General features: G+C 40.3%; 1 pseudogene; it reads left to right on the top strand.

Annotated features, from left to right (window-relative positions):
- The first annotated feature begins 13,353 nt into the window (after positions 1-13,353).
- On the top strand, positions 13,354-14,070 carry LOC125168093 (Y-box-binding protein 1-like; annotated as a pseudogene).
- Positions 14,071-20,997: the final 6,927 nt, after the last annotated feature.

The raw sequence follows: 20,997 nt of genomic DNA, 5'->3' as shown, positions 1-20,997 counted from the left end.
GTTACAATATACCCATGATATATCAGGAGTCATTCCAGGCACTTTATATACACCATTCTATTTAATCACAACTGCACCATGGCATAGGCATTATTGTTTCTGGCTTGCAAACGAGATAAATGAACCTTACAGGAATAAACAAGTTGCCCAAAACGCTTAGCCAGTAGTTAGCTGGCTTTTTCCATTTCAGTCTAATCCACAGATAATGCCAAATTAATCTTCCAAAATACGACTCCCAACTAAAATCGTTCACCATTTCCCCCTTCCTATCAAATTAAATGTACATGCAAAGCCTGCAACAGTCTGCTACCTATTTATTTTTCCAGTCTGGGATCCTCCTTTTTCCCCCTATGTATTCATCTCTCCAGGCAAGCAGGTTATTACGCTTTGGCCATGCTACCTCCTCCTTTAAGAAAACTTTGCTGATACAACCAAATCCTATCTCTTCTCTTTCATACCTATTTGATGGTACTGAACTGTAAAAGAAAAGAAAAGAAAATAATACATTTGTTTCTGTTCCCCCATTAAATTGAAATTTTCTTAAAAAGCAATAACTACATAAGAATTATCCTTTGCGGCACTTGGTACAGCTTCTTGCACACAGCAGGTGTTCGAAAAAAACACTTTTATTTGAACTGAACCTACCTTCTTAGATACCTGGAAAAAAATATAATTCTTCCTTCACCATAAAGCTAAAAAATGACTTAAGAAACTTAATTTTTTTAATTCTGTAATATGATTTGTCCTCTAGGAGATATTGTTGTATAAATACTAAAGCTATTTTGCCCCTAATTTTCTATATTGATTGGCCAGCCAAAAACTGTAACAGAGTTTAGGAAATAATTACCACAACCATAAAAAATATTTATATTCTTGATCCAACTACTTCACTTGTAGGAGTCTCCTAAGCATCCAAACTGTCAAAAAAGCTAAATGCAAGAAAATATTAATTACGGCATTATTTAAAATAACAGTCACTGGATTTTTTTTGAAGCTTAAATGAATAGAGTGGAAGTTGAATAGAATTACACGCAGCCATTAAGAATGGTAGTAACAACAGATTGCCAATATGAAAAATTTTGAAATATTATGAAGAATAAGACATGAGATAAAATCTGTTTATGCATTCTCAACAGTTTAAAATATATACAGCTTGGGTGGCTCAGTCGGTTAAGCATCCGCCTCTTGATTTTGGTTCAGGTCATGATCTAACAGTCATGAGATCAAACCCCAAGCTGCCTGGCAGGGAGCCTATTTAAGATTCTCTCTCCCTCTCTCCCTTCCTCTCCCTTGCTTCAGTGTGTGTGTGTGTGTGTGTGTGTGTGTGTGTTCTCTCATATGAGTGTCAGGCCACAGGGCACCTGGGTAGCTCAGTCGGTTAAGCATCCAACTCTTGATCTCAGTTCAGGTCTTAATCTCAGGATCATGATTTCAAGCCCTGTGTTGGGCTCCACACTGGGTGTGAAGCCTACTTAAAAATATGTTTTTTGCTAAAATATACCAATGCCATATAAATTATCAAAATTCAAAGAGTAGATTAGAAGAAAATATTGTAACATATATGACCAAAAAAGGATAATATTCCTATTATTTAAAGAGCTCTTAAAATATGACAAGAAAGAACAAATGACAATTAAATATGGGCAAAAAGTATGAAAGGGCACATCACAGAGAAATGCAAATGGCAAATAAGTATGAATAAGAAAATACTCAACTTCAGCAGTGAGTTAAAAAAATGCTTTCTGTCTCTCTTCAGATTGGCAAAGGAATAAGAAGCTGAGTATGCTATAGACTGCTATTAGAAGTAGATATTATCAAGACCTTTTTGGAAAATGACCTGCCAGTACCTATCAAAATTCTAAATGCCCATACCTCTAACCAAGAAGCCCACTGCTAGGATTGTATTTCATAGAAACAAAGAAATAAGTAATTAAGGATAAATGTTAATTGAAGCATTTTTAGCAAAACAAGGAACTGGAAACAAATTGAATATTTATTGACAGAGATATAAGTAAATAAATTTTAGTACAGCCACAATTTGGAATATTATCTAACCATTAAAAAGAAAGAATGAGTTGCATTGAGCACACTGACTTAAAGCGGTGGTTGTCGATATGGCCATACGTTAGAACCACCTGAGGCGGGTGGAGCGGTGGGGGAGGAGGGGGGTGGAGCTTGAATTTTGCTGCACAGGCCTCACCTGAGACAATTAACGCAGGCTTTTTACGGGTTGGACCTGTCAGTACTTTTAAAGCTCTTTGGCATTTCCAACATATAACCGAGATCACAAACTATTAACTTCAAGGTATGTCAACAATATATTTTTAAGTAAAATGGGTGCATTATGAATATAATATGAACCAGGAGGGGAGGGAGGGAGGGAGGGAGAGAAGGAGGAAGGGAGAGAAAAAGGAAAGAAGGAGCAAACAAAGGAACAGAGGGAGGAGGGAATCAAGGGATGTGTGTGTGTGCGCGTAGGCTTAAACGTATACACACACACACACACACATACACTTACATATTCATGAATTATGTGTGCGTGTATTTATTCTTAAAAGAATAGAAAATAGGTGTGGAAGAATACACAGTTATTTTAACATTAGTTACTTGTGGAAGTATCAAATTGAAAGGAATAGTAAGATTTTATTAATGTTTATATTATACTCTATAACTGTTTAGGTTTGTGTAATAAGCACGGATTACTTTGTTGAAAAAGCAAAGTGGTAAAAGCATGTGTCTGGGAAAAAAGGAAAGGAAATGAAAATGCTCACTTCATGGGATCATGAGCACATTTTTCCTTCTCCACGTCTAAGAGTTTATAATCTGGTTATGTGTCTTCTAAGGCAGTATTCTTAAAAAGGGGAGGATCTTTCCCATAAACTCCTGGTCAGCAATTCCCTAGCAGCAGAGAACCAAGAGCTGTTCTGCTTTCCGCTAGGAAAAAGAGGAAAGAGGCTTGTCACAACAGCACATTCAACAAATTCAAATAACTGTGACCTTTGGCCTTCACCTCCCTAAACCTCAGTTTTCTGAGCTATAAAATAGGAACTAGGTGCATCTCTTATACATGATTAGATGTAGCAAATATACAGGTCTCCTGTTGAAAAGACTAAAAGAGAAGCAAGGAGATGGGAAGAATCTCTAGCTTCATTAGGGGCTCTGTAGCACAGAAAATGGTCGTTAAAAATTGAAGCTCATAGGTACATTTTACTTTAGAAGAATCTAATGAGAGGCACTGAATCTTGGGTTTGGCTGAAATTCGCAAAGCCAGGATAATTCCATTGATGGCCTTAGTCTGTTTCCAGGGGCAACAGATGGTAGCTGCTACATTTTCAGACCAGAGGAATCTACACTGTGCTGGGAAAAAGAGGTTTTGCTCTGTTTTTTTTTTTAAAGGTGGGATAATGGGGTCCCTGGATGGCTCAGTTGGTAGAGCTTGTGACTCCTGATCTCAGGGTTGTGAATTCAAGCCCCATGTTAGGTGTGGAGATTACTTAAAAATAAAATCTGGGGCGCCTAGGTGGGTCAGTCAGTTGAGCGTCCGACTTCGGCTTGAGTCATGATCTCACAGCCTATGGGTTCAAGTCCCACATCAGGCTCTGTGCTGACAGCTTAGAGCCTGGAGCCTGTTTCAGATTCTGTGTCTTCCTCTCTCTCTGACCCTTCCCTGTTCATGCTCTGTCTCTTTCTGTCTCAAAAATAAATAAAACGTAAAAAAAAATTTTTTTAATAAATAAAATAAAATCTTTTTTAAAAATTAAGTAAATAAAAAGAGGTGGGTTGAGGTTTTAACTCTGAGATTAAGTCTCTTTAGAAAAATTACTTAGCCTCCCTGAGCTTCAATTTTCTCATTTGTGCAAACTCAAATTATGAACCTATTTCACAGAACTGTTACAAAAGTGTTACTACATATTGCCTGGCACTTAAAATGTATATATAAAAAGTCCATTCTTTTCACTGATACCTACCAATCTCTGTGAGAAAATATGCCAAAAAGACCAGAGAAAATGTAGGTCATGTGTTTACACAACCTAAAACAAAGACCACAAAAAAGTTGATGAAAGAAAGTGAGGAGTCACTGATCAATCAAACACTATTTAGTGAATGCCCCAGCAGGATCTGTACCCAAGGAACATTCTTCCCTCAGACCTTGTCATGGCTTTTTCTGTCTCATTTTAAGTTTGTTTGTTTATCTATTTATTTTTTAGTAATCTCTACATCCAATGTGGGGCTTGAACTCACCACCTCCAGATCAAGAGTCACATGTTCCACTGACTGAGCCAGCCAGGCACCCTTATTATTCATTAATAAGGTCTTATCTCAAATATCACTCCCATGTGGAGGCTCTCCTGATGCTTATACCTAAAAGAACACTCTCTAATTACACAGTCTCCTAGTGCATCTCCTTTGTAGCACTTATAAATACCTGAAATCACCTGAATTATTTACATCTCTGTTTATCGTCTGCCTTTCCAAATATAAACCCCTTGAGGGCAAGGACTAGATCTGCCTTGTTTACTGCTACATACCCAAAACTTGTGCTCAACAATGAATGAGATCCCAAAACCCAACCCACACTATGTTGAGCCATGAGACTAAGACTTCTACGCTCCAAAACGACAGAGCCCATCAAGAAATGCTAGGCAGTTTCTGACCTAAAGGGTCCATAAAAACAAAAACATATGTGATTAAAACTAATAAGTATATTAAAAATAATAGTCATAAGTAATAATAATTAACTTTGAAAAGAAAAAGTATACAGTGCCTACTGGAAGTAGGATAGGAGATTTAGCACTCTCCTGATTTTTAAAGATTCCATTCTTTTCTCCTTCTGAAAAGAAGCAGAGGACCTCCTTCAACCTTCTCAATATGTCTTTCTCTACTCCTCTCAAGCCTTTCCCACTCCTTGCTCACCATCATGCTGGTCTATTGTGTCATATCTCTTTTCTTCTCTTTTTCCCATTCCCAAAAGGAAGAGGGAAGAAGTCTGGAGGGCTTAGGAAGCATAAGAAACAATGTGGAAAAGTGAGGCACATTGTAATGGCCCAATAAACCTAAAGGAAAGAAATGTACACACAGAGATGTTATGAGTGATACCTGTGCAGTGCTCATTTGCTATAAACCCACCAAATTTCACTCATTCCCTGAATAATCCAGTAAACTCACAGATGGACTGATCCATGAATAATTTGGCAGATGGGGACTTTCAAGTGTAGAAAAAAGGACTCACGGCTTGCAAACTAAAGATGTCAAGTAGAAAATACTCGGGGCGCCTGGGTGGCGTAGTCGGTTAAGCGTCCGACTTCAGCCAGGTCACGATCTCGCGGTCCGGGAGTTCGAGCCCCGCGTCAGGCTCTGGGCTGATGGCTCGGAGCCTGGAGCCTGTTTCCGATTCTGTGTCTCCCTCTCTCTCTGCCCCTCCCCCGTTCATGCTCTGTCTCTCTCTGTCCCAAAAATAAATAAACGTTGAAAAAAAAAAAAAGAAAAGAAAAGAAAATACTGAATTCAAATTATTGAGGTCAAATGAAAATTAGTTTTTAAATGCGTCTTTTATCGACTTAGTAGTGGGCTTTTTTAAAAAGAAAATTTCTTGAAAAAAAAAGAGCTTTTTTATCTGTCAAATGTATCAAGATTTAAGGCTTGAGGTAAACTTTTATTTCTAATTCAAAGCTTTCATCATTTACTTTTTTTTTAAGTGGGCTCCATGCCCAATGTGGGGCTTGAACTCATGACCCTGACATCAAGAGCCACATGCTCCACCAACTGACCCATCCAGGTGTCCCCAGGGCTTTCATCGTTTAGTCTACTAATAGATCAAAAGACTAGTTTCTTAATAAATGGAGTGTTGAGAAATTAATCACAGAGATAAGGTGGGAGTAAAGTGCTCACATTCTGTGAACACCAAAGAAAATTAGAGAAGAATGTCTACTTCCTCTGACATGATAACAGGTCCTTTTAGGGGTACATGCAACCTTTAACAAGAAGTACAGTGGTGGGAATAATTGTTTTCAGGCATCCCTTCTATACAAGCCCTGGACCCAAACCTCCACACAACCAGGAAGTTATGATGGTTGCACTTCTTTCTTACGCCAACACTGATTTGTCACAGAGTCTTTCCTAGAATTACAGAGATTTGATGGGATATTAGAAAGAGAAGTGTGGAAACCCACAAAGAAACCTAAATGATACCTCTCTGACCTTATCTACTATCACCCTCCCCTTCATTCACTCAGCTCCAATTACATGGACTCCTTGCTATTCCTCAAACGCTTGGAGCACATTCCCACCTGATAGCCTTTGCACTGGTTGCTTCCTCAGCTGGGAACCTCTTCCCCTAGATCCAGTAGTCAATTCTCCCATTCCCTTAGTGCCTTTCCTCAAATATCACCTTCTCACTAAGGCTTATGCTGATGACCCTACAGAAAACTGGAACTCACCCAGAATCCCCAGCATGCCTGATCCCATTTACCCTGATCTACTTTTTTATTTTTTGAAAGCATTGATCAACTTCTAACATACTATATGAATGATCTACTTTATTAGTCTATTGTTTCTTATTGTCCATCTCCTGCTCCTAGAATGTCAACTCCATGAGGGCAGGAACTTTTGTATGTTTTGTTCAATGAAGTATCCAAAGTATCTGGAAAATTACATAGGACATAGTATTAGTTCAATAAATACTTTTGAGTGATTATAACCTCTCCAATATTTTAACTTAGTCCTTTAGGAATTGATCATTAGAAATGAACTTACTGGGGTACACGGGAAACTTAGTTGGTTAAGCAGCCAACTCTTGATTTTAGCTCAGGTCATGATCTCACAGTTCATGAGTTCAAGCCCCATGTTGAGCTCTGTGTTCACTGTGTGGAGCCTACTCCAAATCTCCCTCATTCTGGCCCTCCCCCCACTCTGTCTTTCAAAAATAAATAAATATTAACAAAAACGTTTTTTTAAAAAAAAACGAATTTGCTAGCTCAAAGATTATGACTCAAAATAGTGTTGCCAAACTGCTTTCTGTAATGTTTGCAGGGTTAAGTAATTCACTCATGGTCACTCGGTTAGCAGTTGGTTGAAATGGGATTTGAACCTTTCAAGACCTACACTCTCAACCACTGTGTCATGCTACGTAGAAGAGATTGAACCAATAAACATCAAGTGGTCTTTAAAGAACAAGAAGTTACAACTATGCACCCCTTGAAGGGAGGGAAATATCTCATTCATTTTTGTATCCACATAGCAAAGTACCTAGCACAAAAGAGGAACTCACTAAATACTTGTTGAATCAATTGACAAAAAAAATACTTTTAAAAAGCAACATTGCACATAATAAACATGAAAAGTCTCAAAATTTAGGGGGAAGTTGATCTGTGCATTAAAATCATTGCCCAGGTTTTTAAAGAAGTCAGTAGAAACCTTATCAACAAAGGGACAATTGAACTAAAAGGATCAGAATCCCCACTGGACATCAATAGTGTGTACATTAATGTGTATTGTGTACACTGGGATTCTTCATGAAAGACTAAAGGACATTGAAAATCTGTGCCTTTCTGCCCTTTGCTCTTTCCTCATACCTTTCACTCAAGGGCTGGGCAATGCCCACAGCAGCTTCACAAAGTAGATAGTAACAACTTGCCCCTTTTTGAAATCACTGCTCTGAAGAGCATAGTGATTTGCTGGGGATCCAACGTGATGAGCAGCAGAGTTGAATCCTTTACCTCCTAACTCCTTAATTTCGACCTCGTCATCTCTGCCATTTCCTCAGAGACACCCCAAGTCTTTTCTCTCTGTTTCCATCTGACTGCTATTTCAGGACTGCAGGCTCAGACCTTGGCAAAGACACGCTTAGAGAAGGCTCCTTTCGCTCAGAGGAACCTGAGTTTTCATCTTACTAGACCATCACCATTTCAGCCTCAAATGGATTTGATCTTGAGCTACCAAAATCTTTTTTTTTTTCAACGTTTATTTATTTTTGGGACAGAGAGAGACAGAGCATGAACGGGGGATGGGCAGAGAGAGAGGGAGACACAGAATCGGAAACAGGCTCCAGGCTCTGAGCCATCAGCCCAGAGCCTGACACGGGGCTCGAACTCACGGACCGCGAGATCGTGACCTGGCTGAAGTCGGATGCTTAACTGACTGCGCCACCCAGGCGCCCCCAAAATCTTTTTTTTTTTAATGTTAATTTATTTTTGATAGAAAGAGCATGAGCAGGGAGGGGCAGAGAGAAAGAGGGAGACACAGAATCCGAAGCAGGCTCTAAGCTCTGCACTGTCAGCACAGAGCCCAATGCAGGGCTAAAACTCATGAACCGTGAGATCATGACCTGAACCGAAGTTGGACACTTAACTGACTGAGCCACCCAGGTGCCCCCGAGCTGCCAAAATCTTGCTTAGAGGGATCTTGTAGGAGGGAACTCCTTGGCTGTGTCAACTGAATGCCAGGGGCTTAAACCCTAAAGAAGAGACAAGGTAGAAGCTCTTGGAACACACTGAAGTATGACAGCTTTATTTCTCTAATAAAATGGAATATGGTTAAGTTTCAGAGATACTTTATGGCTTGCCCTACCTTCGCATGGCAGATCAGAATTCTGTCCCAAGTCTCCTACCCTTAGATTTTTCCACTACTCAGCAGTTGCCTCTAGAGAGCTGAGGTAGATTAACTCCTAAATCTCTTTCAGTACATTGTACTTAGTTTTTATTTTTAAGATTTTGTTCTTTGGAGTTTATCATAGTATTTATTTTTTTTAAGATTTGATTCTTCATAGTATATTATGATCTTATCTACTTGGTTGCCAACCAAAACAGGAAAGAAACCTCTGAGAAAAAAAGTTGCTCTGAGGTTTTTAAAGGTGGAGAACCAAATGGTGTCTTCTCTGCATACAGAGAAAGCACTCAACAGCGCTTCCCCCATAGGTTACAGGTTTACACAATCTGTACACAGAGTTACGTCCCAGTGAGTGGCACTGGATTGGGAAGCCGAAGGGGAGCAGAGCTCTCATGCTTCAGCTGTACTCTTCCATTTCTTCTCCAGAACAGCCCAAATCTAATATGTATGCTGACTTTCAGAGCACCAGAAAGATAGGCTTTCTCTGGTGGTAATGAGGACTCTGTTGCTTACACAAACAAGCAAAGACTGAATGACCATCTGCCAGTAGAAGAGATTCTTTCTTTGAAAGATTGTATCATATTCAACATTCATTCCACAAACATTTGTGAATGCCTAGCAGGCACTGTGCTAGGCAGAGGGAAGTGATGGTCTAAATCCCTCTCAATCCCAATGGCTTTTTGATGACTAGAAAGAAGGAACAGGTGCTGTGGCAAAATCTAAAAGGTGACAAGTCATAATCCTAGACATTTTGAAGAACCTTGGAGGGTGTATGTATTTGTGGCATTGAGGGTGCCTTTGTAGAAAGCAACACAATGAAAAAGTATACTGAGTCCTGAGACTGAAGAGAGATTAAAATAATTGTCATAAATTAAGAGTCCTTCTACTAGATGTATAAATACCACACCAAGTAAAGAGGTGGTAAAACTCACCAATTCTCTCTAATTACACAGGGGTGATTTGGCTGGCTCTTATAATGTTCTTTCTTCCATTTCTTCCATAATCCCTTCTGAAATGAAACAGAAAGAAAACAAACTGATTTGGTCATTAGCAGCTGGTTATCTGTTTAAATAGTCTCACCCTTTTAATGTTGGTCTCTGGATTTTTTTTAATCTCTTTCCTTCTCTGTAAATTTTGCATTTGTCCTTTTCAATACTTCTTCCTTCTTCTAACCAAGTATGGTAGAACTAAGCCTACTTGACCTTGCCACTTTAATCAGTAACTACCATGGGCACCATTAGAACTATATTTGAACAGGTTCCAAAATCTGCCACTCAAAACCATTCCTTCATTCAACAAACAGTTTTATGGAAGGAAAGTACTTATTTTTTGTTAATATAAATAAATTGTATACTTTATGAGATATAAGCTAATATGAATTTAAAGCTTAAAATTTTTTATCAAGAAAATATAAGTGTTTTGATCATGGTACTCATGTCACAATGTACACATATATCAAATCATCACATTGTCACTTCAAGTGTATGTAATCTTTACTTGTCTGTCAATTACACCTCAATAAACCTGGGGGGCAGGGGAAAGAAAATAGAAAAGTTTCTGTGGAGTTGTGTCAAGTCAAAACCAGTTAGTCTTAGGTTCTATTGTTGTCCTGCTGAACTAACAAGCATGATTGAGTAAAGACCTATTTTGTGAAATAATATATCTAAAAATTTGAATTCTGGGGTGCCTGGCTGGCTCAGTCAGTAGAGTATGTGACTCTTGATGTCACAATCATGAATTCAAGCCCCGTGTTCCTCATGAAGCCTAAGAAAAAGAAAGAAAGAAAGAAATAAAGAAATAAAGAAAGAAAGAAAGAAAGAAAGAAAGAAAGAAAAAAAGAAAAGAAAGAAAGAAAGAAAGAAAGAAAGAAAGAAAGAAAGAAAAAACTAATAATAATTTTAAAAATTAGAATTCTGCTCTTTTTTTTCACTCCTTTAACAAACTGATCTATCATAATCCTGGGTACATTTACACAGGTCACTTGACTTTATTTTCGTTATCTGGAACATAGGTACTAATTTGATCCCTTTAATTATTGCAATAGTTAATTTTATATGTCAACTTGGCTAAACCATGGTACCCACTGTATGATCAAATACAGGTCTAGATGTTATTGAGACGGTATATTTCAAATGTGGTTACCATTTAAATCAGTAGACTTTAAGTAGATTACCTTCCATAATTGGGTGTGCCTCATGCAATCAGTGGAAACCCTTTAAAGAAAAGCCTGAAATCCCCAGAAAAAGGAATTCTGCTTCCAGACCCAAGACTGCAAGACTGACGCCTGCCATTTTCCAGCCTGCTGATCTGCCATGCACACTTCAGATTTGCCAGGTCCCACAATCTCATGAGCCAATTCCTTAAAATAAATCTCTGTCTCTGTCTCTCTCTCATTCTATCTCTTTCTCTCTCTCTCTCTCTCTCTCTCTCTCTCTATATATATATATATATATATATATATACATACAATTTAGTTTGATGATAGATGATAGATCAATTGATCGATAGATAAATAGGTAGGTAGGTAGATAGATAGATAGATATCCTATTAGTTATGTTTTTCTGGACAACCCTGACTAATACAATGACCTCCCTTGCAATTGTCTTAAAGATGAGAATGTGGTTTAGGTTTAGGAAAGGTTACATATATAGGAAGACCATTATACCTTTATCACTCCCAGGAGATAAACTTCTCCTGAAGATCTTATTATATTCTCTCTCCCTCCCTCAACATCTATCTTACCTAAACAACAATAGTCATTATTACTTTACAAAGATGACACAGATAGAGGGTAGGAAAACTCAGGGTCATCAAACCAAATCAATCAACCCACTTACTTTATGAAACTCTGACTCTCTTTAAAAGACCAAAGCAATATTCCTCAACGTATAATCAGTAACATTCATTCATAGTCTTATCTTGCTTGTTTGAAATAGATTTTCCACCGACATTAAACACTTACCACCTACTCCAAAACCTCCTCATTATTCAGTTGTCCTCTTATACCCTGTTACAGAAGCCCAGGATGGAAAATCCTAGAGCACAAAATTTTACACAGGGTGGATTTCAGGCTTGAAAGCTTTGGGATTTTTATCTGTCAGACATAGGATTTTGAGGTGCTCATTGGATGACTATAATTGAACTTGCCATCAATGAATACTCAGGGGAACTATTACAAGTTTTCCATTTCAATGAATTTCTTGTTATTAGTCTCATTCATTTAGCAGTTTAATAAGTGGACAATAAAACCACTAGCCTCCAAATGTTGAAGAGTGCCAAACTTTTGGCAATTAGTATGACATCAGTTTGTTTAGCCACCGTACTAATGATTGCAATACACATCAGAGATTCAAAGTCCACTGACAAATGAACCTCACCCATGAATACTAAATAAATTAGTATCAATCCATGGGCTCCCAATATACCCAATATGCAGCCTGGAACTCACTTAGTTTCCAGAAATAACTGACTCAACACCTCCTCATTTGTCTTTTCTATTGCTTGAGTAAAAAAGTCAAAGCAAAAAAAATACAATCTGCTCTGTACAGATTATCCACATAAGATAACCTCTTTATGTAAGGCAAAAATATCAAGATGTTTGGAACCAGCTAGTTTTTAAATCTCCTTAAAAGATTTTTGACTACCTAAAGGAAAAACAATAATGCATGGTGGAATTTATAATACGCAGAAATAAAATATACAAAAATAATAACAAAAAAGGCTGGGAGGAGGAAAATGGAAGCTTGGAAGATTCTTATGTTATACAGGCAGTGGTATAATATTATTTTATAATATACTGCTTTAAAGAGTATTCTCTAAATGCTAGAGAAACAGTAAAATAAAGTGGTATAGTTAATAATGTAATAGTAGAGATGAAATAAAATATTTTTAAAAACTGAGTTAATCCAGGGCACCCGGGTGGCTCAGTCAGTTAAGCATCCGACTTCGGCTCAGGGCATGATCTCGCTGTTCATGAGTTCGAGCCCCGTGTTGGGCTCTGTGCTGACGACTCAGAGCCTGGAGCCTGCTTCAGATTCTGTGTCCCCCTCTGTCTCCACCCCACTCCTGCTTGTTCTCTGTCTCTGTCTTTCAAAAATGAATAACCATTAATAAAAAATCTCACTTAATCTAAATGATAAAAAGAAAAAGAACATAAGAAAAATTAGGTTGGAAAACAAATAGCAAAACAGTAGATTTAAACCAAACTCCATCAATAATCACATTAAATGTAAACGGTCTACCTTATATCTAGAATATGTAAACAACCTTACAACTCAACAATAAAAAGACAAATAACCAACCTGAGAATGGGCAAAGGATTTAAACTGACATTTTCCCAAAGAAGATACACAAATGGCCAATAAGCCCATGAAAAAGTTTTCAACATTATTATCCTTGGGGGAAATGCAAATCAAAGCCACAACAAGATACCACTTCACATGCACTAGGATGACTATAGTCAAGAGACAGAAAATGACAAGTGTCACAAAGGATGTGGAGAAATTAGAACCCCCAGTAATAATTGGTAGGACTATAAAATGATGCGGGCATTTTGGAAAATAATTCGGCAGCTCTTCAAAATGTTAAAGACAGACCTATCATAACCCAGCAGATCCACTCCTACACCCAAGAGAACTGAAAACATATGTCCACACAAAAATTTGTACATATTCATTGCAGCATCATTCATGCTATCCAAAAAGTGGAAACAACTAACATGTCTATCAATTGACAGAAGGTTAAACAAAATGTGGTATGTTCATAAAATGGAATATTATTCAGTAATAAGAAAGGAATGAGGTACTGATAGGTGATACAACATGTATCCACCTTTTGCAGTGTAGGAGATGAAGAGACTATGAAGTTTGACGATGTTGAGGAGAAAAGAATACCGAGGCAACAAATGTCATGGGCCCTGGCAGAGTTCCATCATCGCAAAGTCAGTAAACACACAGCAGGCTCTAACCATTTACAGATGCTTCGCCATTACCAGAATCACCAGAACAGTGAGAGTAGGAAAAAGAACAAGGGATGGGTGAGTGCTCCCGAAGTCCAGGCCCAGAAGCAGCACCCCTACCTCAGGCCATGGGTGTCACCTTACTATATGTGTAGATTCCATGGGCCTTGACCGGACGATTCCAACGCTCTGGTGCAGGAAGTGATGGAGGATACCGACAACCGGGGTGCAGGACAGCAATGTGGACCAGTAAGACAGAATGTGAATCAGACCTATAGACCATAATTCTTCAGGGCCCCTCTTCACCAAACACAGCCTAATGAGGACAGCAACGAAAGGGAGATGAGAGCCAAGGTCAGCAGCCATATCGGGGTCGGTACCACAACTTCAGTTACCTCCTCAGATGCCAGAAAACCCTAAACCACAACATGGCAAAGAGACAAAAGCAGTTGATCCACCAGCTGGAAATTCATCTGTTCCTGAGGCTGATCAAGGTAGCGCTGAGTAAAAGCCAGCTTAGGACCCCTGCCAAAATCTAGTTTACTCATCCAACCAAAAGAAATGAATATAAAATTCCAGTCAGAAGAAATTTATAAAATATTGGAGCTGATGCTGTAAGTGCTTGCTTTTTTGTCCATGGACCAGATAACTAGAACTATCTGCATTATCTGTGCAGCTTGGGGTTTTTAATATTTTTACCTAAAGCCCTTTACCCTATCTTTTCGGTAATGACAAACAAGTTTTTTTGTATTTGTTTTTTTTTTTTAATGCCTGGTTTTTCTCAATACATCTTTAAAGGTTTTTAAATTGTGGGGTGCCTGGGTGGCTTAGTCAGCTAAGCATCTGACTTCGGCTTGGGTCATGATCTCACCGCTTGTGGGTTCGAGCCCCGTGTTAGGCTCTGTGCTGACAGCTCAGAGCCTGGAGCCTGCTTCGGATTCTGTGTCTCCCTCTCTCTCTCTCTGCCCCTCCCCTGCTTGCACTCTGTCTTTCTCTCTCTCTTTCTCTCTCAAAAATTAAACATTAAAAAAAAATTTAAAGATTTTTAAATTGTTTCTTATCTGGCCAAGTTGAAATGACTAGGAATCTCACTTTGACTCTGTAACAAAAGTTTGTAACTTGATTTTTTAAGTTAATTGTAATATTGTGATTTATATTAAGAAATACATATTTGGTCTTCATCCCCTTTCCAAGAACAGAGCTCCAAAAATCCTAGGAATTTCCTAAGTGATGAGAACGATAAAGGTGTCTTTTTTATGTTACTAAGGTAACTTTGAAAGCACCGAAGGAGAGGGGAGCTGGTTGCCAGGAGAACCAACCTTGGTTTTTTTGTTTGTTTGTTTCTTAAAGTTTATTTATTTATTTTTGAGAGAGAGAGAGAGAGAGACCATGAGCTGGGGAGGGACAGAGAGAGAAGGAGAGAAAGAATCCCAAGCAGACTCCATACCGTCAGTGCAGAGCCTGACTCCGGGCTCAATCCCATAAGATCGGGCCTTGAGCCAAAACTAGTCTGACACTTAACTGACTGAGCCACCCAGGCGCCCCAGGAAAACCGACTTTGTAATTAAAGATTTGGAACTTTCCGTACCACTCCCTGACCCCTGGGGAGTGGAGAGGGGCTGGAGGAGCAGGAGCAGGGAAGGGACAGAGAGAGAGGGAGACACAGAATCCAAAGCAGGCTCCAGGCTCTGAGCTGTCAGCACAGAGCCTAACACGGGGCTCGAACTCGTGAACCATGAGATCATGACCTGACCCAAAGTCAGACACTTACCCAACTGAGCCACTCAGTCACCCCTCAAGCTTGCCTTTTTTTTTAAATGAGAGCTCACAAATGGAATTATCAGGTAAAAGAAATATGAACATATTAATGGCCTTGATTTGTAATGTCAGATTATTTTCCAACAGGATTATGTCCATCCAAATTCCATCTCACAAAAGTTCATTTTAGGCACCTGGGTGACTCAGTTGAGTGTCTGACTTCGATTCAGATCATGATCTCATGGTTCATGAGTTCAAGCCCCACATCATCAGGGAGCCCACTTCACATCCCGTGTCCCCCTCTTTCTCTCTGGCCCTCCCCCACTCATGCTTTCTCTCAAAAATAAAAGCATTTTTTTATAAAGTTCATTTTAGGGGCACCTGGATGGCTCAGTTGATTAAGTGTCTGACTTTGGCTCAGGTCATGATATTACAGCTCATGAGTTCCAGCCCTGCATCAGGCTCTGTGCTGACAGCTCAGAGCCTGGAGCCTGCTTCCGATTCTGTTCTCCCACTCTCTGCCCCTCTCCCACTCATGCTCTGTCTCCCCCTCTCTCTTAAAAATAAGTAAACATTAAAAAGGTAATTGAAAGCAAAGAAAAAGTTCATTTTATATATTTATTATATTTATTGGGGGTGGGGTAGAGAGTGCATGCATTCAAGTAGGGGAGGAGCAGAAGGAGAGGGAGAGAGAGAATCTCAAGCAGATTCCATGCCCAGCACAGAGCCCCATGTGGGGCTTGATATCATGACCATGAATCATGACCTGAGCCAAAATCAAGCATCAGATGCTTAAATGACTGAGTCACCCAGGTTCCCCTCAAAAGTTAATTTTAAAAATCACAATGAAAACTCACTTCTACCTCACCCAAAGACAATTCTGTTTAATCTTTGATTCCAAACAAATTGTATAATACATGGCTAACTATATCTTATATTAACTTGGAGCAGCCCTCACTTTTGATTTCCAAATAACCTACAATCTGAGCCTCAGAGCTCTGGTCAGCCTCATCGTGTGTGGGGACAAAGCTACATCAATAATCATTTATTTTCTAATCTAGCTAACAGTAGGCTATAAGGTTTAACAAACTTCATTGAAAATTTGAAGACAATATGAGGGAATTACAAAGCAGGAAAGGAAAATCTTAAAACTAACTAAAGATTTTTATGATTCTTAATGTCCAATGACCATGCCTTGCCATAGGAATCCCCTACTCGCTCTCTTTCCTCTCCTTGAATTGCAGCATATTGCCTATGCTTATTTTTCCCCCCATCTTCTATGGGTGATTATATCCCTGCATTCAAGTGCAAAGCCCTACACCTCATTTCTACCCTGCCTGATAAACTCCTAAAGTATATTAAGATTGTATCCATTTCTCAGGAAAGCATGTAATATCCTTGCAAAATCAATCAGAATATTTAACATCTCGTTTTGAAGCATTTGGATCTGGATTTCCAAAGTTCAGGGTCTCCCCAAAAAGATTGAATATCACCACAGTGGTCTCTCCTGAGCAAATAATCTACCCCATATACAAACTCCATCTTGCAGCCTTTAATCCACAACCAAGAGTTGTCAGGATTTCACCTTCCACAAACCAGAGAAGAGAGAAATACTGAGATCCAGTCTCAGAACCCCTGGCACATAACATTTAGTGAAAGTTCAAGATTAGAAGTGAAATACCTAGGGACGCCTGGGTGGCTCAGTCGGTTAAGCATCTGACTCTTGATTTTGGCTCAGGTCATGATCTCACAGTGATGGGATCGAGCGCCGCATCAGGCTCAGTGCTGGGGGTGGGGCCTGCTTAAGATTCTCTATTCCTTCTCTCTCCCTCCCCTCTGGCCGTCTTTCGTGCTCTCTCTCTCTCAAACCAAAAACAAAAAGAAGTGAAATAGCTAACACTTATATACCGCTGAGTATGTAAGTTACATGTTACCTAGGTAGGTAGGTAGAAATAGAGGTAAACATACATAGTTATAACAACAACCCATGAGCCAGGGACTATTACTATTACTATTCTCATTGTATAAGTGAGGAAACTAAATCAAAGAGAAAGTGACTTACTCAAGACCACCCAGCTAGAAAAAAGCAAATTCAAATCTAGGCAGTCTACGCCCAAAGTCCCCAGTCGTAACTCACAGCAGGCATCCACTCAGGAAATACAGTGTCTCACTGCCACGGTCACCTGTGAAGTTGCGTGCAGCTGAAGAGGCCTCGTAGCCACCGCGTGTCTCATGCGCACAGAGGGCAGAGGCAAAGTCTGTCCTCTGCAGCTCGGCCGGGAGGAGGTAACTGGATGCATCAGAGCCACCAAGGAACGAAGGAAAACCACCTCTCCTCTCCCAACCATCCAGAGCACTTCAGACACACGTGTGGGGGCTCCGCTGCCACGTTGCTGGTACCAATCCGGCCCGCCCAAGCCAGACATCCGGTTCGTGCGCTTGGCCCGCACAGAGGCTCCTTCCAGAGCCGTCCCCTCCATGGGCTGCTGAACGCCTTGTCCCACAGCGCCTGTGAGAACACGCAGGTCCTTGGCAGGGCAGCGCTCCCGGGAGCCACAGCGTTATTGAAAAGGAGAACACTGCCACCGCTGGAGGAGTTCCTCAGACAGACACAAGTGACAGTGAAGCGGCAACGGTAGTGATCTTAGTCGTAGCAGCAGCCACGGTAGCAGTAGTAATATGGGGACGGTTAGCACCACTTCAGGAAAATGTGGATCAGAAAAGACTCCTTCATTACAAAGACCAGAGGTGGCAAGCATTCAGCCGGTAGAAAATTATTTTGAAACCCCCCTGCAGAGTTCGCTACTGACTCGAGCCTTCCTTCCCACCGTCAGGGAAACATGAAGAAGGAAATCCCCCCACATCTGCTGCGGGACACCCCGGGCCAGGCACTGCATCCCCGGTGCCTGAGCTGCTGGAACCGGCGGCAGAAGGTCCGTGCCCTCCCTGTGGCTAAGGGAGGAAAACCCAATCTGGATGCAAAACCCAGAAGAAACACCAGGGTGGGAAGCTCCTCTCTTGACAGGTGACTTTCAGCTTCCGCAGGAGCAGTTGCGGGTTCCCTTAGAGCAGTATCCTCGCGGGAACGTTTTCTACTGGTGAATCCACAGGCTGTAGTCCAGGAGATTCTGTGAACACTGAACAGTAGAATGGTGTGTAAAGAACAGAGATGACAAGTGGGAAGAATAACACAGGGAGAGGCAGAAGTGGTCCATTTCTCCATAATAAGAGTTTCTCTTCTCCCAAGGCAGGAGAATATGGAAACAGGGGTGTGATCAGACATGGGTTATGCACATTGTGTGTGTTTGGGGAGGCGGGGGGAATAGGGATGGTGATGGTGGTGTTTGTAGCAGTGTGGAAGAGATGGGAGAATTTTACTACCAGCAATCGGGTATTTTTATTTAATCTCAAGAAATACAATATGTTCATCTGTACATATGCATGAATCTAGAGAAAGAAACAGAAAGACAAAGGAAACTATTAACTTTAGTTGCTTTACTTTAGAAGGCTAGAATTAAAAGCAAGGGGTGAGGGGCACCTGGGTGTCTTAGTCAGTTGGGCCTCTGACTTGGGCCCAGGTCATGATCTCTTGGCTTTTGAGTTTGAGTCCTGTGTCTGGCTCCCGGCTCTCAGCATGGCACCCACTTTGGGCTTTGGATCCTCTGTCTCCCTTGCTGTCTGCCCCTACCCTTCCTTCTCTCTTTCTCTCTCTCTGTCTCTCTGTCTCTCTCTCTCTCTCTCTTAGTAAATAAATAAATAAATAAATAATCTTTTAAAAAATCATTCTTTTAAAAAAATTTTTTAAATGTTTATTTATTTTCGAGAGGGAGAGACACAGAGTACAAGCAGAGGAGGGGCAAAGAGAGAGGGAGACACAGAATCTGAAGCAGGCTCCAGACTGAGCTGTCAGCACAGAGCCTGACGTGGGACTCAAACTCACAAACAATGGCAAAGACCTGAGCCAAATGAGCTCCCAAAAAATATTCCTTTAAAAAAAGATAATACTGTCATCTTGTGGCCAGATGTAACATTGCAACTTTATACACACGTGCACACACACACACACACACACACGCACTAAACATTTTCTTCCTTATTAATTTAGAACTAAAAAGAATCTTAGAAATCATTCGGTCTCTGTTCAGACCCATCATTTTACATTGAAGGCTCTTGAAGCTTATATCCCTCTCCAGGCTTCATTTCTTCACATTTAGCCAGTTGCCCAGTATTACTCAGATTAACATTAACTTTTATAAAATAAATACATAAATATCCAAAGTTATTCGCACTGGCATATGCTGCCAATGCCTGCACCTGCATGTGAGAATCAATTTGATATCAAATCAACTTTTGGTAACTTTAAATCTGAGATTCATGTTTGAAAGCATGGCTTTTTTTCTCTGTCCGTAGTATTTAATACGTGTGGTAGTTTCTCTTATTCATTCATTTTTCAAGTTATTTATTTATTTTGAGAGAGAGCGCATGCACAAGCAGGGGTGGGGGGCAGAGACAGAGAGAGAGACAGAGACAGAGAGACAGAGAGAGAGAGAGAGATAAAGAGAATCCCAAGCAGGTTCCACTCTGTTAGAGCAGAGCCCAATGTGGGACTTGAACCCACGAACTGTGAGATCATGTCTGAGCCTAAAACAAGAGTCAGAGGCTTAACTGACTGAGCCACCCAGGCACCTCTCTTATTCATTCATTTAAAAGTATTCGTTGAGAACCTACTATGTACCAGGCACTGTGCTAGTGTTAAGGATCGCAGTGAGCAAAACTCTCGCCTGTCATGGAGCCTACATTCTAGCGAAGGAAGACAAACAATAAATAAGCAAATGAAAAATACAATAGGAAACAGGTGGGGAGGATCAAGAGAGACCTCACTGATTAGATGACATCGGAACAGAAACCAGAAGACATGACATGGGTCCCCTGATGGATATTTGGGGGAGAGAGCTGATCAACTGAGACTTCATAACACCACTAAGAAATTGGAGGTCATTCAAAACTATACTGACAAGGTTATTCCCCACAGCTCCCTTTCCCGAGATCTAAGAGAAAGGTTTCCTGCTCTCTCTCAAAATAACCTAATGAGGATTTGGGGAGGGAAGATCTCATTAGGGAAATACCTTAGAGCAAGATTTCCCCTGAGGTTGGAATTTTTTCTTCATATCTCTTAACAGCATGAGGGTTTTTTTTTTCCTTCTAATCAAAGCTGCAGAGCCAATAGCTGATGAAAACCAATGTAAAATATGACTCAAGAGGTATAGGAGTCACACTCATCAAAGAGCCCGGAAAGGCGGCAGCTCTCAGAGATTCTGAATACTTATTTGCCAGGAAAGACTCCTGTAAGATTCCTAAAGCCTTCCCCCAAACAGATGCAGAGCCCCTTACCACAAGCCAGACTGACTGTCTGAAGCACAACCCCCTGGCTGCTGGACCATTCGGCTCAAGGACAGCCAGCCTTCTCCACAACTTTGCAGCTCTGTCCAGTGAGTCCAAGCAGATGGAAAAGCAGTCTTGAAACCCGCTCCATTCAAACTATAGTCACCAACTAATCTTGGAACTTTAAGATTTTCTATTATTTCACCAAGTGTTAAATCGATCAGTTTCTCCATCTGCGTCCTCAATTCTTTCCCAAACTGCTAGAATCAAGCTCCTTCTTTCCAAATGTAAGGAA

The sequence above is a fragment of the Prionailurus viverrinus genome, chromosome B3, assembly GCF_022837055.1.
Source record: "Prionailurus viverrinus isolate Anna chromosome B3, UM_Priviv_1.0, whole genome shotgun sequence".
NCBI classification, from domain to species: Eukaryota; Metazoa; Chordata; class Mammalia; order Carnivora; family Felidae; genus Prionailurus; species Prionailurus viverrinus.
The sequence above is the reverse complement of the archived record's forward strand: the minus strand, read 5'-3'. Positions and strand labels throughout refer to the sequence as shown.